Source organism: Heterodontus francisci, unplaced genomic scaffold, assembly GCF_036365525.1.
Source record: "Heterodontus francisci isolate sHetFra1 unplaced genomic scaffold, sHetFra1.hap1 HAP1_SCAFFOLD_267, whole genome shotgun sequence".
Lineage (NCBI taxonomy): Eukaryota > Metazoa > Chordata > Chondrichthyes > Heterodontiformes > Heterodontidae > Heterodontus > Heterodontus francisci.
In genome coordinates, this window is record NW_027140560.1 from 1,944,452 (window position 1) to 1,959,407 (window position 14,956).

Below are 14,956 nucleotides of genomic sequence, written 5' to 3' on the forward strand. Positions count from 1 at the left end.
CCTGCTCGGGTCTGGAAATAAAACCCGACCGAACCCGACAGAACAACATCGGACCCGAGTCCGAGCCGGCCCGAGCCTGACCCGGCCATATTGCACTCACTGTCCTTAGCATTTTTGGATGGAATGGAAGGAAGCTGCATCATGAGCGCGGTGACATCATAGAAACACTCACTTGCTCACTGCGCAGACTCACAGTCTGTTGAGTCCAGATGCACGTTTCCCTCCTTGACACCCAGACTCCCAGCTCAGGCAGGCTTTTCAAATTTTGATGCTTACTTACTCTACTTCCCTTTTCCTCCAGCCGATCCAAATGTAGTACTGTGTGTGTCCGACCCAACCCGAGTCCGAAAGCCGGATCCGGAAGAGCGATCCGATCCGTCCCGAACCCGACATATGTCGTCGGGTCTTGTCCGGTTTGGGTCGGGTAGCAGGCCTTGAGCTCAGAATGAAACGCCTATAATTATTTGGCTTATCCTTGGCACCATTTTTAAACATTGGTACTACGTTCACAGACCTCCAATGGTCTGGTACCTCTCCTGTATCTAGTGAGAATCTGAAGATGATCCTCGGAGCATCTGCTATTTCCTCCCTGGCTTCATTTAATAGCCTGGGATACAATTTATCTGGTCCTGGCGATTTATCCACTTTCAAGGATGTCAGACCCTCTAGTACTTCCTCTCTCATTGTTCTTATCATATCTAATATTTCACAGACCTCCTCTTTAACTATAATGTCTGCATCATCTCTCTCCTTTGTGAAGACAGAGACTCAGTAAGGACACTGCCCACATCTTCTGCATCCACGCATAAACTACCTTGTACATCTCTGATATGCCCTCTCCTTTCCTTAGTTATCCTTTTATTCCTAATGTACTGATAAACCATCTTTGGGTTTTCCTTGATTCTACCTGCCAATATTTTTTGACGTCCTCTCTTTGCTTTTCTAATTACCTTTTTTACTTCACCCCTGCACATTCTTTACTCCTCTCGGCTTTCTAAAGTAGTGTTTGTTTGTGACTGTCATAAGCTTCGTTTATTCTGATTTATCTTACCCTGTATGTTTCCAGATAACCGGGGGCTCTAAATTTGACAACACACTGTGCAAGAAAATTCTCTTCATTTTGCCTCTGATTCTTTGCCAATTACCTTAAATCTGCATAATTTTAATGATGTTGTGAGCACAGTCCTAGCAAATACAGACCAGTTAGTTTAACATCAGTGGTGGGTCATGCTTTCCAAACAATAATTGGAGAAGAAATCAATAGAAACTTGGAGAGGTTTGAGTTAATGATGGATGGCAAGCACGTATTTGGAGGAACATAAGAACAGGAGTAGACCATTCAGCCCATCGACCCTGCTCCGTCATTCAATTAGATCATGTCTGATCATCTACCACAATGTCACTTTCCCATGCTATCCCTTGATGCCATTTGTCTCCTGAAATCCATTGATTTCAGTCTTGAACATGCTCAGTGTTGATCTTCCACAGCCTCTGTGGTGGTGAATTCCAAAGATTTACCACCCTCTGAGTGAAGAAATTCTTCTTCATCTCAGTCTTAAATTGCTTACCCCTTATTCTGAGATTATGTCCCCTGGTTCAAGACTCACCACCCAGGGGAAACATCCGATCTGCATCCACCCCGTCACACCCTGTGAAAATGTTGTATGAGATCACTTCTCATTTTTTGAAAACCGGGAGAATACAGGCCCAGTTTTCTCAATCTCTTCTCATCCGACAATCCTGCCATCCCAGGGATTGCCTGCTGAACCTCAGTTTCACTACCTGCATGGCAAATATATCCTTCTTGAGACAAGGAGACCAAGACTGTACACAATACTCCGTGTGCAGTCTCACCAAAGTTGTATACAATTGCAGCCAGACATCTTTACTCCTGTACTCAAAACCCCTTGAGATGGAGGCCAACATACCATTTGCCTTCCAAACTGATGGGTGCATCTGCACACTGGCCTTCAGTGACTCATGAACAAGGAGACCCACGTCCCTTTGGAAATCAACACTTCCCAACCTCTCACCAGTCAAAAAATATACTGTCTTTCTGTTTTTGTTTTACCGTAGTGGATCACTTGATACTTCTTTGGGCCTCCTTATCTCGAGAGACAATGGATACGCGCCTGGAGGTGGTCAGTGGTTTGTGAAGCAGCGCCTGGAGTGGCTATAAAGGCCAATTCTGGAGTGACAGGCTCTTCCACAGGTGCTGCAGAGAAATTTGTTTGTTGGGGCTGTTGCACAGTTGGCTCTCCCCTTGCGCCTCTGTCTTTTTTCCTGCCAACTACTAAGTCTCTTCGACTCGCCACAATTTAGCCCTGTCTTTATGGCTGCCCGCCAGCTCTGGCGAATGCTGGCAACTGACTCCCACGACTTGTGATCAATGTCACACGATTTCATGTCGCGTTTGCAGACGTCTTTATAACGGAGACATGGACGGCCGGTGGGTCTGATACCAGTGGCGAGCTCGCTGTACAATGTGTCTTTGGGGATCCTGCCATCTTCCATGCGGCTCACATGGCCAAGCCATCTCAAGCGCCGCTGACTCAGTAGTGTGTATAAGCTGGGGATGTTGGCCGCTTCAAGGACTTCTGTGTTGGAGATATAGTCCTGCCACCTGATGCCAAGTATTCTCCGAAGGCAGCGAAGATGGAATGAATTGAGACGTCGCTCTTGGCTGGCATACGTTGTCCAGGCCTCGCTGCCGTAGAGCAAGGTACTGAGGACACAGGCCTGATACACTCGGACTTTTGTGTTCCGTGTCAGTGCGCCATTTTCCCACACTCTCTTGGCCAGTCTGAACATAGCAGTGGAAGCCTTACCCATGCGCTTGTTGATTTCTGCATCTAGAGACAGGTTACTGGTGATAGTTGAGCCTAGGTAGGTGAACTCTTGAACCACTTCCAGAGCGTGGTCGCCAATATTGATGGATGGAGCATTTCTGACATCCTGCCCCATGATGTTCGTTTTCTTGAGGCTGATGGTTAGGCCAAATTCATTGCAGGGAGACGCAAACCTGTCGATGAGACTCTGCAGGCATTCTTCAGTGTGAGATGTTAAAGCAGCATCGTCAGCAAAGAGGAGTTCTCTGATGAGGACTTTCCGTACTTTGGACTTCGCTCTTAGACGGGCAAGGTTGAACAACCTGCCCCCTGATCTTGTGTGGAGGAAAATTCCTTCTTCAGAGGATTTGAACGCATGTGAAAGCAGCAGGGAGAAGAAAATCCCAAAAAGTGTGGGTGCGAGAACACAGCCCTGTTTCACACCACTCAGGATAGGAAAGGGCTGCCATATTCTGCCATATTCCAGCTGCCATATTCTTGCCCATTCTCTTCGCCAGCCAAATCCGCTTGAAGCTTCCTTGCATCCTCCTCACAACTAACTTTCCCACCTAGTTTTGTATCATCAGCAAATTTGTAAATATTACATTTGGTCCCCACATCCAAATCATTTATATAGATTGTGAACAGCTGTGGCCCTAGTACTGATCCTTGTGGTATCCCCACTCGGAACAGTCTGCCATCCTAAGAATGACCCGTTTATTCCCATTCTCTCTTTTCTGCATGTTAACCAATCAATCCATGCCAGCATATTACCCCAATCACATGTGCTGTAATTTTGTTTACTAACCTCCTGTGTGGGATCTTATCAAAAGTCTTCTGCAAATCCAAATACACCACACCCACTGGTTCTCCTTTAGTAATGCTGCAAGTAATATCCTCAAAAAACTTCAGCAGATTTGTTACACATGATACCCCTTTCATAAATCCCCTTTGACTCCGCCAATTTTATCATTCTGTTCTAAGTTCGAGTTAGCACATCGTTTACAATAGATTCTAAGATATTTCCTATTACCGACGTTAAACTAACTGGTGTGTAGTTCTCATTCTCCATCTCCCACCCTTCTTAAATAGTGAGGTTACATTTGCTACTTTCCAGTCTTTAGGATCTCTCCCAGAATCTATAGAAGATTGAAAGATACCAACCAATACATCCACGATCCCGATTGCCACCAGTTGTTGGCAAAATGCTGGGATTCTATTCTAAAGGATGTGATAAATGGACAGTTGGATAATAATCTGTTTGGGCATCGTAAACATGGATTTATGAATGAGAAATCATCATTGACGAACCTGTTGGACTTTTATTGAAGATGGTTACTAACAAAATTGACAAAGGGGAGTTGGTGGACGTGTTCTCCTTGGATTTTCAGAAGGTTTTTGATAAAGTCCCCCACAGGAGGTTGGTTAGCAACATTGAAGTACAAGGGATAGGAGGTAAATACTGGCATGGATTAAAGATTGGTTAACAGGCAGAAAACAGAGAGTAGGAAGAAACGGGTCATTCTCACTTTGGCAGGCTGTGACTGGTTGGGTACCGCAAGGATCAGTACTTGGGCCCCAGCTGTTAACAATATATGTCAATGATTTGGATGTGGGGACCAAATGTAGTATTTCCAAGTTCGCAGATGACACAAAACTAGGTGGGAATGCATGTTGTGAGGTAGATGCAATGCGTCTTCAAGGGGATTTGGACAGACATAGTGACTGGGCAAGAACATGGCAAATGGAATGTAATATGGGCAAATATGAGCTATCCACTTTGGTAAGAGGAACAGATGTGCAGTGTATTTCTTAAATAGTGAAAAATTAGAAAGTGTAGATGTACAAACGGACCCGGGTGTCAGTAAATCACTGAAAACTAACATGCAGGTGCAGCAAGCAATTAGGAAGGCTAATGTTCTGTTAGCCTTGATCACAAGATGATTTGAGTACAGGAGTAGTGAAGTCTTGCTTCATGTGTATAGAACCTTGCTTGGACCACACCTGGAATATTGTGTGCAGTTTGGGTCCCCTTACCTTAGGAAGGATATTATTGCCATAGAGGGAGTGCAATGAAGGTTCACCAGACTTGTTCCCGGGATGGCGGGACTGTTCCATGAAGAGAGATTGGGGAAACTGGGCCGGTATTCTAGAGAGTTTCAAAGAATGTGTCGTGATCTCATTGAAACGTACGAAATAATTAAAGGGATAGACATCGTAGATGCATGTGCGAAAATTCCCCTGGTTGCGGAGTCCAGAACTAATGGATACAATTTCAAAATAAGGGGGAAGCCATTTAGGACAGAGATGAGGAGAAAACTTTGACTCAGAGGTTTCTGAATCTTTGGAATTCTGCATCCCAGGCGGATGTGGAATCTCAGTCGTTGAGTATATTTAAAGTATAGATTGACAGATTTCTAACTACAAATGACAAAACATGGGATATGGAGATTATGTGTGAAAAAGGCATTGAAGTGGATGATCAGCCATGGTCATATTGAATGGTGGAGCAGCCTCGATGGGCTGAATGGCCTACTCCTGCTCCTTTGCCCCTATGTTCGGAAGCTGCTTAACTCTTTCAAACTCGAGGTCAGTTTAGTCAGGCTGTTTTCTGAGGGTTTGGAATGTTTGACGGTACACTTCTGGTACTATCTCATGTACACCCAGGATAGCAATTTTAGTCATCTCATAATCTGATGAACTTTCATCTGGCAGTAGTGAATAAATCTCATGGGATTTTCCTGTTACTTTGTTTTGTAAAAACAGTGTCCAGCTCTCTGCTGGCCATTTCGGTTGCTTTACAAGCTTTTCAAAAGTGACGAAAGATTCTGCCACATCCTCCTCATTGAACTTTGTCATGAACTGGGAGAACTTTAAGAGCTCAGTACATGGTCCTGAGCTAGGGGTAGCTCCCTCACTAGCTGTGCCTTCACTGGGTGTATAGGTCTTCCTCCAGTTGTTTGAGCCGCCTTCACTCCCTTTCCTTCTTCTCCTTCTGGAACACTCTGACTTTTTCCCTTTCGTGACACTCACTTTGTTCCTTCTAGCTCTCTCTGGAATTCGAATTCTAGTCTATTCTGTTCTAGTTCTACCTTAGCTGATATTATTCTATCTGTTAGTGATTCTAACCCTGTTTGAGTCTTCAGCTTCAAGTGAAATATGTTTGGCCAAAAGTCTTAGGATTTCGGGTTTCCTACCTTTTGGACAGAGAGTAATCCCTAACTGTCCAGCTACATTATTCAACTTTTCAACAGACAGGCGTTTTGACCTGTACCGAGTTAATTAACTCTGTATGCAACTCCTTTCTCGGGAATGTAACTCCTTTAGGAAGAAAGGGAGGGAAACAGGAAACTACAGGCAAGTTAGCATCACATCTGTCTGAGGTAAAATGTTAGAAGCTATTATTAAAGACAGTGTAGCCGGCACTTAGAAAAGTTCAACGTAATCAGGCAGAATCAAAATGGTTTTATGAAAAGGAAATCATGTTTAATCAATTTGTTGGAGTTCTTTGAAGAGGTAACATGTGCTGTGGAGAAAGGGGAACCGGTGGATGTACTGTACATCGATTTCCAGGATGCAATAGATAAGGTGCCACATCAAAGGTTTTGTGAAAATAAAAGCTCATGATGAAGGGGGTAACATGTTGGCATGGATAGAAGATTGGTTAGCTAACAGAAAACAGGCAGTAGGCATAAATGGGTCACTTTCTGGCTGGCAAGATGTAACGAGTGGTGTGCCACAGGGATCAGCACTGGGACCTCAACTTTTTACAATTTATATAAATGACTTGGATGAAGAGACCGAAGGCATGGTTGCTAAATTTGCTGATGACACAAATATGAGTAAGAAAGTAACATGTGACGGGGACAGAAGGAGGCTGTAAATGAATATAGATAGGTTAAGTGAGTGCGTAAAGACCTGGAAAATGGAGTATAATGCGGGAAATTGGGAAATTGTCCATTTTGGCAGGAATTATACGAAAAAGAAGCATATTATCTAATGGTGAGAGATTGCAGAGCTCTGAGATGCAGAGGGATCTGGGTGTCTGTGTGCATGAATCACAAAAGGTTAGTATGCATGTTCAGAAAGTAATTAGGAAAGCGAATAGAATGTTATCGTTTATCGTAAGGGTAATTGAATACAAAAGCAGGGATGTTATGCTTCAGCTATAGAGGGCATTGGTGAGACCACATCTGGAGTACTGTGTACATTACTGGTCTCCTTATTTAAGGAAGGATGTAAATGCATTGGAAGCAATTCAGAAAAGGTTTACCAGACTAATACCTGGAATGAGTTGGCTGTCTTGTGAGGGAATATTGGAAAGGCTCGGCTGATATCCACTGGAATTTAGAACGGTAAGTGGCGACTTGATTTGAACATCGAAGATCATGAGCGGTCTTGACTGGGTGCATGTGGAAAGATGTGTGTATCTGGGTGTATCTAGAATTAGGGGTCACTATTTAAAAATGAGGGGTCGCCCATTTAAAACAGAGATGAGGAGATTTTTTTTTTCTCTGAGGGTTGTGAGCCTTTGGAATTCTCTTCCTCAAAAGGCAGTGGAAGAGACTCTTTAAGTGCGTGTAAGGCAGAGAAAGATAGATTCTTGATAAGCAAGGGGGTGAAAGATTATCGAGGGTAGGTGGTAATATGGAGTTGAGGTTTCAATCAGATTGGTCATGATCTTACTGAATGGCAGAGCAGTCTTGAGGGACCGAGTTGCCTGCACCTGCTCCTAATTCATATGTTCATATGTTCGTCTGCTCTGTCTTCGAACGTGGGCATTTCAGTGTTCCAGCAGTGAAAACAACAATAAAGCCTGCATTGACATTTGAAGTTTAGTCTACTTCAACGCCAGGAGTATCCGGAATAAGGTGGGTGAGCTTGCAGCATGGCTTGGTACCTGGGATCTCGATGTAGTGGCATTTCCGGAGACATGGGTAGAGCAGGGGCAGGAATGGATGTTGCAGGTTCCGGGATTTAGATGTTTCAGCACAAACAGAGAAGATGGTAAAAGAGGAGGGGGTGTGGCATTGTTAATCAAGGGGAGTATTACAGCAGCAGAAAGGACGTTTGAGGACTCGTCTACTGAGGTAGTATGGGCCGAGGTTAGAAACAGGAGAGGAGAGGTCACCCTGTGGGGAGTCTTCTATAGACCTCCGAATAGTTCCAGAGATGCAGAGGAAAGGATAGCGAAGATGATTCTCGACAGGGGCGAGAGTAACAGGGTAGTTGTTATGGGGGACTTTAACTTTCCAAATATTGACTGGAAATACTATAGTTCGAGTACTTTAGATGGGTCAGTTTTTGTCCAGTGTGTGCAGGAGGGTTTTCTGACACAGTATGCAGACAGGCCAACCAGGGGCGATGCCACATTGGATTTGGTACTGGGTAATGAACCCGGCCAGGTGTTAGATTTAGATGTAGGTGAGCACTTTGGTGATAGTGATCATAATTCGGTTAGGTTTACCTTAGCGATGGGCAGGGACAGGTATATACCGCAGGGCAAGAATTATAGCCGCCGGAAAGGAAATTATGATGCGATTAGGCAAGATTTCGGATGCGTAGGGTGGGGAAGGAAACTGCAGGGGATGGGCACAATCGAAATGTGGCGCTTATTCCAGGAGCAGCTACTGCGTGTCCCTGATAAGTATGTACCTGTCAGGCAGGGAGGAAGTTGTCGAGCGAGGGGGCCGTGGTTTACTAAAGAAGTTGAAGCGCTTGTCAAAAGGAAGAAGAAGGCTTATGTTAGGATGAGACATGAAGGCTCAGTTAGGGCGCTTGAGAGTTACAAGCTAGCCAGGAAGGATCTAAAGGGAGAGCGAAGAAGAGCAAGGAGAGGACACGAGAAGTCATTGGCGGATAGGATCAAGGAAAACCCTAAGGCTTTCTATAGGTATATCAGGAATAAAAGAATGACTAGAGTTCGATTAGGGCCAATCAAGGATAGTCGTGGGAAGTTGTGTGTTGAATCAGAGGAGATAGGGGAAGTGTTAAATGAATATTTTTCGGCAGTATTTACAGTAAAGAACGAAAATGTTGTCGTGGAGAATACTGAGATACAGACTACTTGGCTAGATGGGATTGAGGTTCACAAGGAGGAGGTGGTAGCAATTTTGGAAAGTGTGAAAATAGGTAAATCCCCTGGGCCAGATGGGACTTATTCTTGAATTCTCTGGGAAGCCAGGGAGGAGATTGCAGAGCCTTTGTCCTTGATCTTTATGTCGTCATTGTCGACAGGAATAGTGCCGGAAGACTGGAGGATAGCAAATGTTGTCCCCTTGTTCAAGAAGGGGAGTAGAGACAGCCCTGGTAATTATAGACCTGTGAGCCTTACTTCGGTTGTGGGTAAAATGTTGGAAAAGGTTATAAGAGACAGGATTTATAATCATCTTGAAAAGAATAAGTTCATTAGCGATAGTCAGCACGGTTTTGTGAAGGGTAGGTCGTGCCTCACAAACCTTATTGAGTTTTTCGAGAAGGTGACCAAACAGGTGGATGAGGGTAAAGCAGTGGATGTGGTGTATATGGATTTTAGTAAGGCGCTTGATAAGGTTCCCCACGGTAGGCTATTGCAGAAAATACGCAAGTATGGGGTTGAAGGTGATTTAGAGCTTTGGATCAGACATTGGCTAGCTGAAAGAAGACAGAGGGTGGTGGTTGATGGCAAATGTTCATCCTGGAGTTTAGTTACTAGTGGTGTACCGCAAGGATCTGTTTTGGGGCCACTGCTGTTTGTCATTATTATAAAGGACCGGGAAAAGGGTGTAGAAGGGTGGGTTAGTAAATTTGCGGATGACACGAAGGTCGGTGGAGTTGTGGATAGTGCCGAAGGATGTTGTAGGGTACAGAGGGAGATAGATAGGCTGCAGAGCTGGGCTGAGAGATGGCAAATTGAGTTTAATGCGGAAAAGTGTGAGGTGATTCACTTTGGAAGGAGTAACAGGAATGCAGAGTACTGGGCTAATGGGAAGATTCTTGGTAGTGCAGATGAACAGAGAGATCTTGGTGTCCAGGTACATAAATTCCTGATAGTTGCTACCCAGGTTAATAGGGCTGTTAAGAAGGCATATGGTGTATTAGCTTTTATTAGTAGGGGGATCGTGTTTCGGAGCCACGAGGTCATGCTGCAGCTGCACAAAACTCTGGTGAGACCGCATCTGGAGTATTGCGTGCAGTTCTGGTCACTGCATTATAGGAAGGATGTGGAAGCTTTGGAAAGGGTGCAGAGGAGATTTACTAGGATGTTGCCTTGTTTGGAGGGTAGGTCTTACGAGCAAAGGCTGAGGGACTTGAGGTTGTTTTCGTTGGAGTGAAGGAGGAGGAGAGGTGACTTAATAGAGGCATATAAGATAATCAGAGGGTTAGATAGGGTGGATAGTGAGAGTCTTTTTCCTCGGATGGTGATGGCAAACACGAGGGGACATAGCTTTAAGTTGAGGGGTGATAGATACAGGACAGATGTTAGAGGTAGTTTCTTTACTCAGAGTAGTAGGGGCGTGGAACGCCCTGCCTGCAGCAGTAGTAGACTCGCCAACTTCAACTGCATTTAAATGGTCATTGGATAGACATATGGATGAAAATGGAATAGTGCATGTCACATGATTTCACAGGTCGGCGCAACATCGAGGGCCGAAGGGCCTGTACTGCGCTGTAATGTTCGAATTCTAATTCTAAAAAAAAAAAGTTTTTTCTCAGGATCAATTGTTTTTCCCTACTTCCAATTTCTCATTTGTTGTTGGTTTACGATCACTAGAACCTCCAGATTTCTGTGACAGCCAGGTGAGGAGGGGTTCCTGGCTCCTCTCTTGTCTTATATCTTATTTCACCACAACAGAGTTTATTCCTTTTTAGCAGTGGACGTGCTGACCAACTCAGTGAGTTTTTTACCTTCTATCTTTATTGTGATCGTGAAAGAGCCAATGGGACAGGTTTTTTTGAGTTTAAACAAGAGGTGAGTTTATTATACTTAACAATCTAAGCTGTATCTAAATAAAATAATAAGAATATACGCTTCACATTCACGCACACACTCACACGAGAATCACACACAAATAAATTGGAGTGAGAAATAAATTTGTGATGGATTAGAGTCCAGAATAAATAAATTTTAAAGAAAAACGTCTGTGAAGTTGGATAATTCTCTGGTCTGCATTTTTCCAACTTTAGTTATGCGTTTCATGTCATCTGCAAGAGCTGAAATTATGCTTTTTTTACGGATACGTTTGTGTCAGTTATATATCTATCTATATGCCAGGAACGGCACTGGTTCGAATACCGACTCCTGTGAAACAGCACTGCATACTCCCCCTCCCCCAGTCTGAACAATGTCTGTTCACCACTTCTCTCTGCTTTCTATCCCTGAGTCAGTATCATATCCACACTGTCACTGTCACATTAGTCCATATGTTCCATTTTTCATAACAAGTCTATGAAATGACATTTGATCACCGGCCTTTTGAAAGTCTGTATACATAACACAAAACATGTTATCCTCATCAACACTCACAGTTATGTCATCAACGAACTTGATCAAGATTATCAGACATGATTTTCCATTAAACTATCCGTGCTGTTTGTTATTTATTATCCCATGCTTTTCCAAGAAAGATATATTTTTGTGCTGGGTTCTGGCCTCTAGTAATTTCCAACCACTGACATTAGACTGACTGGTCAGTAGTTACAGGATTTATCTAATCACTCCTTTTGTAACAGGGAGTAACATTTACAGCCCTCCAGTCCTCTGTCATGACTCCCCTATCCAAGGAGGATTGGAAGATTCTGACCAGTGCCTCTGTTATTTCCACCATTCCTTCCCTCAGCAACTGTCTCCATTGTTTTATCAATCACTGCATAGGGTTCAGTTTTCCGAATCAGTCTATTGTATGTGACTTGATCAAACACCTTTTGAAAGTTTATAAATATAACTTAAATCACACCACCCTCATCAACCCTCTCCATTGTTTTATCAAAGAACTCCATCATGTTTACCTCACCACCACCTCTCTCCTCTCCTCCACTGTTGTTAAATTATCAAACTGCTTATCCGACATCCAGCACTGGATGAGCAGAAATTTCCTCCAATTAAATATTGTGAAGATTGAGGCCATTGTTTTCCCTGCCCAGTCCAAATCTGTTCCCTTGTTATTGATTCCATCCCTCTCCCTGGTAACAGTCTCAGATTCAGACAGTCTGTTTGCAACCTTGGTGTAATATTCGGGACAACATTAATAGGCATATGGACAAATGTGGGTTAATTAAGGAAAACCAGCACGGATTTGTTAAGGGAAAATGGTGTTTCACAACCTGGCTGGCGTTTTTTGAAGAGGTAAAAAGGAAGCTTGATAAGGACAATGCTGTTGATGTGGTTTAAATGGAATTCCAAAAAGCATTGGATAAAGTGTCACACAACAGACTTGTGAGCAAAGGTACAGCTAATCAAATGAAAAGGACAGTAGCAACATGAAACTAAACTGGTTGAGTGACAGGAAACAGAGATTAGTGATTAATGGATGCTTTTCGGGTTGGAGAAAAGTTTGTAGTGGAATCAAAACAAAATACTGCAGATGCTGGAAATCTGAAATATAAACAGAAAGTGCTGGAAATACTCAGCAGTGTCTGTGGAGAGAGAAACAGAGTTAATGTTCCAGGCTTGTGACCTTTCATCAGAACTGGAATAGGTTAGAAATGTAATAGGTTTTAAGCAAGTGAAGCGGGAGTGGAGGGTGCATAAACAAGAACAGAAATGTAGTCATGAGAGCGGGGGTGGGGGATAGAGTGTGTTGAAATGACAAGCGAGTGGAAGCTCAGGGTCATGCTTTTGGACTGAGCGGAGGTGTTCCACAAAGCAGTCACCCAATCTGTGTTTGACCTGCTGTGGTGTCCCAGTGAACATCAGTGCCAGCTCGAGGAACAGCACCTCATTGTCCGAATAGGCACTCCACAGACTTCTGGACTGACCATTGAGTTCAATAAATTCAGAGCATGACTGGTCCATTTTTATTATTTGTTTTATCAGTTTTTTACCATGTGCCAGACTTAAACTGGGATTTTTATATTGGTGCTTTTAGCTCGGGCTGTTCATTATTCTGTCATTTAACACCTGCTCTGCACTAATGCTTTGTCTTTCACCACACCATGAGGACACTCTCTTTGCCTTTGCCCCACGACCTCCTGGTCAGTGAATCTCTCTGACCCTCTGTTCTATCAACACCCCTTCCGATCCAGTTTGCCCCATTCCTGCTTTATTTGCTTAAAACATATTACATTTCTAACCTTTTCCAGTTCTGATGAAGGGTCACTGACCTGGAACACTAACTCTGCTTCTCTCTCTACTCAGATGGTGCCAGACCTGCTGAGTATTTCCAGCACTTTTCGATTTTTATTTAAGATTTGTAGTGGAGGTCCACAGGGATCAGTGTTTGGACCCTTTCTCTTCCTGACATATATTAATGACCTGGACCTTGGTGTACAGGGCACAATTTCAAAGTTTGTAGATGATACAAAACTTGGAAGCATTATGAACTGTTGGCAGGATAGTGTAAAATTTCAAAAGGACACAGACAAGTTGGTGGAATGGGCAGACAGATGAAGTTCAATGTGGGGAAATGTGAAGTGATTCATTTCGTAGAAAGGACATGGAGAGAAAATATAGAATAAAGGTTACAATTCTAAAGGGGGATCTGGAGCAGAGGGACCTGGATGTATATGTGCATCGGTCATTGAAGGTGGCATGACAGGATCAGAGAGCAGTTAATAAAGCCTACAGTATCCTGTAGCATGGAATACAAGAGCAAGGGGGTTGTTTTGAACTTGTATAAGACACTAGTTCGGCCTCAGCTGCAGCGTTACGTCTAGTTCTGGGCACATTAGATAACATGGAAACATTGGAGAGTGTGAAAAAACATTCACAAGAATAGTTCCAGAGATGACGAATATCAGTATTGAAGACAGACTGGAGAAGTTGGAACATTTTCCTTGCAGAGGAGAAGGCTGAGAGGAAATTTGAAAAAGGTCTGCAAAATTATGAGGTGTCTGGACAGAGTGGAAAGGGAAAAACTGTTCCCATTCCTGAAAGGATCGAAAGCGAGAGGACAGAGAATTAAAGTACTTGGTAAAAGCAGCAGAAGTGACATGAGGAAAACATTTTCATACACCGAGTGTTAAGGTCTGGAATGCACTGCCTGAGAGTGTGGTGGAGGCAGATTCAATCGAGGCATTCAGGAGGAAATTGGATAGTTATCTGAAAAGGAAGATTGTACAGAGTTACAGGGAGAAGGCAGGGGAGTAGCACTAGATAAATTGCTCTTTCGGAGAGCCAGTGCAGACACGATGGACAGAATGGCCACCTTCTGTGCTGTAACAATTCTGTGACTCTGTGGCATTCGACCACAAAATGAGTTTCCAACCTCATATTCGTGCCATCACTATGACCACCTTTTCCCACCTCAATAAGATCGCCCAACATCACTCCTGTCTCAACTCATCTGCTACTGAAGCTCTCATTCATGTTTTCATTACCTGTAAACTAGACTATTCAAACTCATTCTCCCACATTCTACTATCTGTAAACTTGAGGTAATCTAAAACTCTGCTGCCTGTGTCTTAACTCACAGCAAGTCCCATTCCCCGATCACTGACCTACATCAGCTCACTGTCAAACAATGCCTTTATTTTAAAATTCTCAATCATATTTTCAAATCCGTCCATGGTCTCACCCCTCACTATCTCTGTAATCTCCTCCTGCCCGACAACCCTCTGAGATATCTCTACTCCATTAATTCTGGCCTCTTGTGCATTCCTGATATTAATTACTCACCCATTGCTGGCCGCACCTTCAGTTGCCTTGGTCCCGAGCTCTGGAATATCCTCCCTACACAGCTCCACATCTCCACCTCACTTTTATCCTTTAAGACGGTCCTTTAGATCTTACCTCTTTGACCAAGCTTTTGGTCTCCTAACCTAATATCTACATTTGTGGTTCAATGTTATACTTTGTTTCATAATGCTGCTGTGAAGTACCTTTGGATAAGTTCTTGTTGAAGTTTTCCAGACATGATTTGTCATTAACAAATCCGTGCTGCTTGAAATTAATTATGCTGTGCTTTTCCAACCAACGAATATTTCTGTCC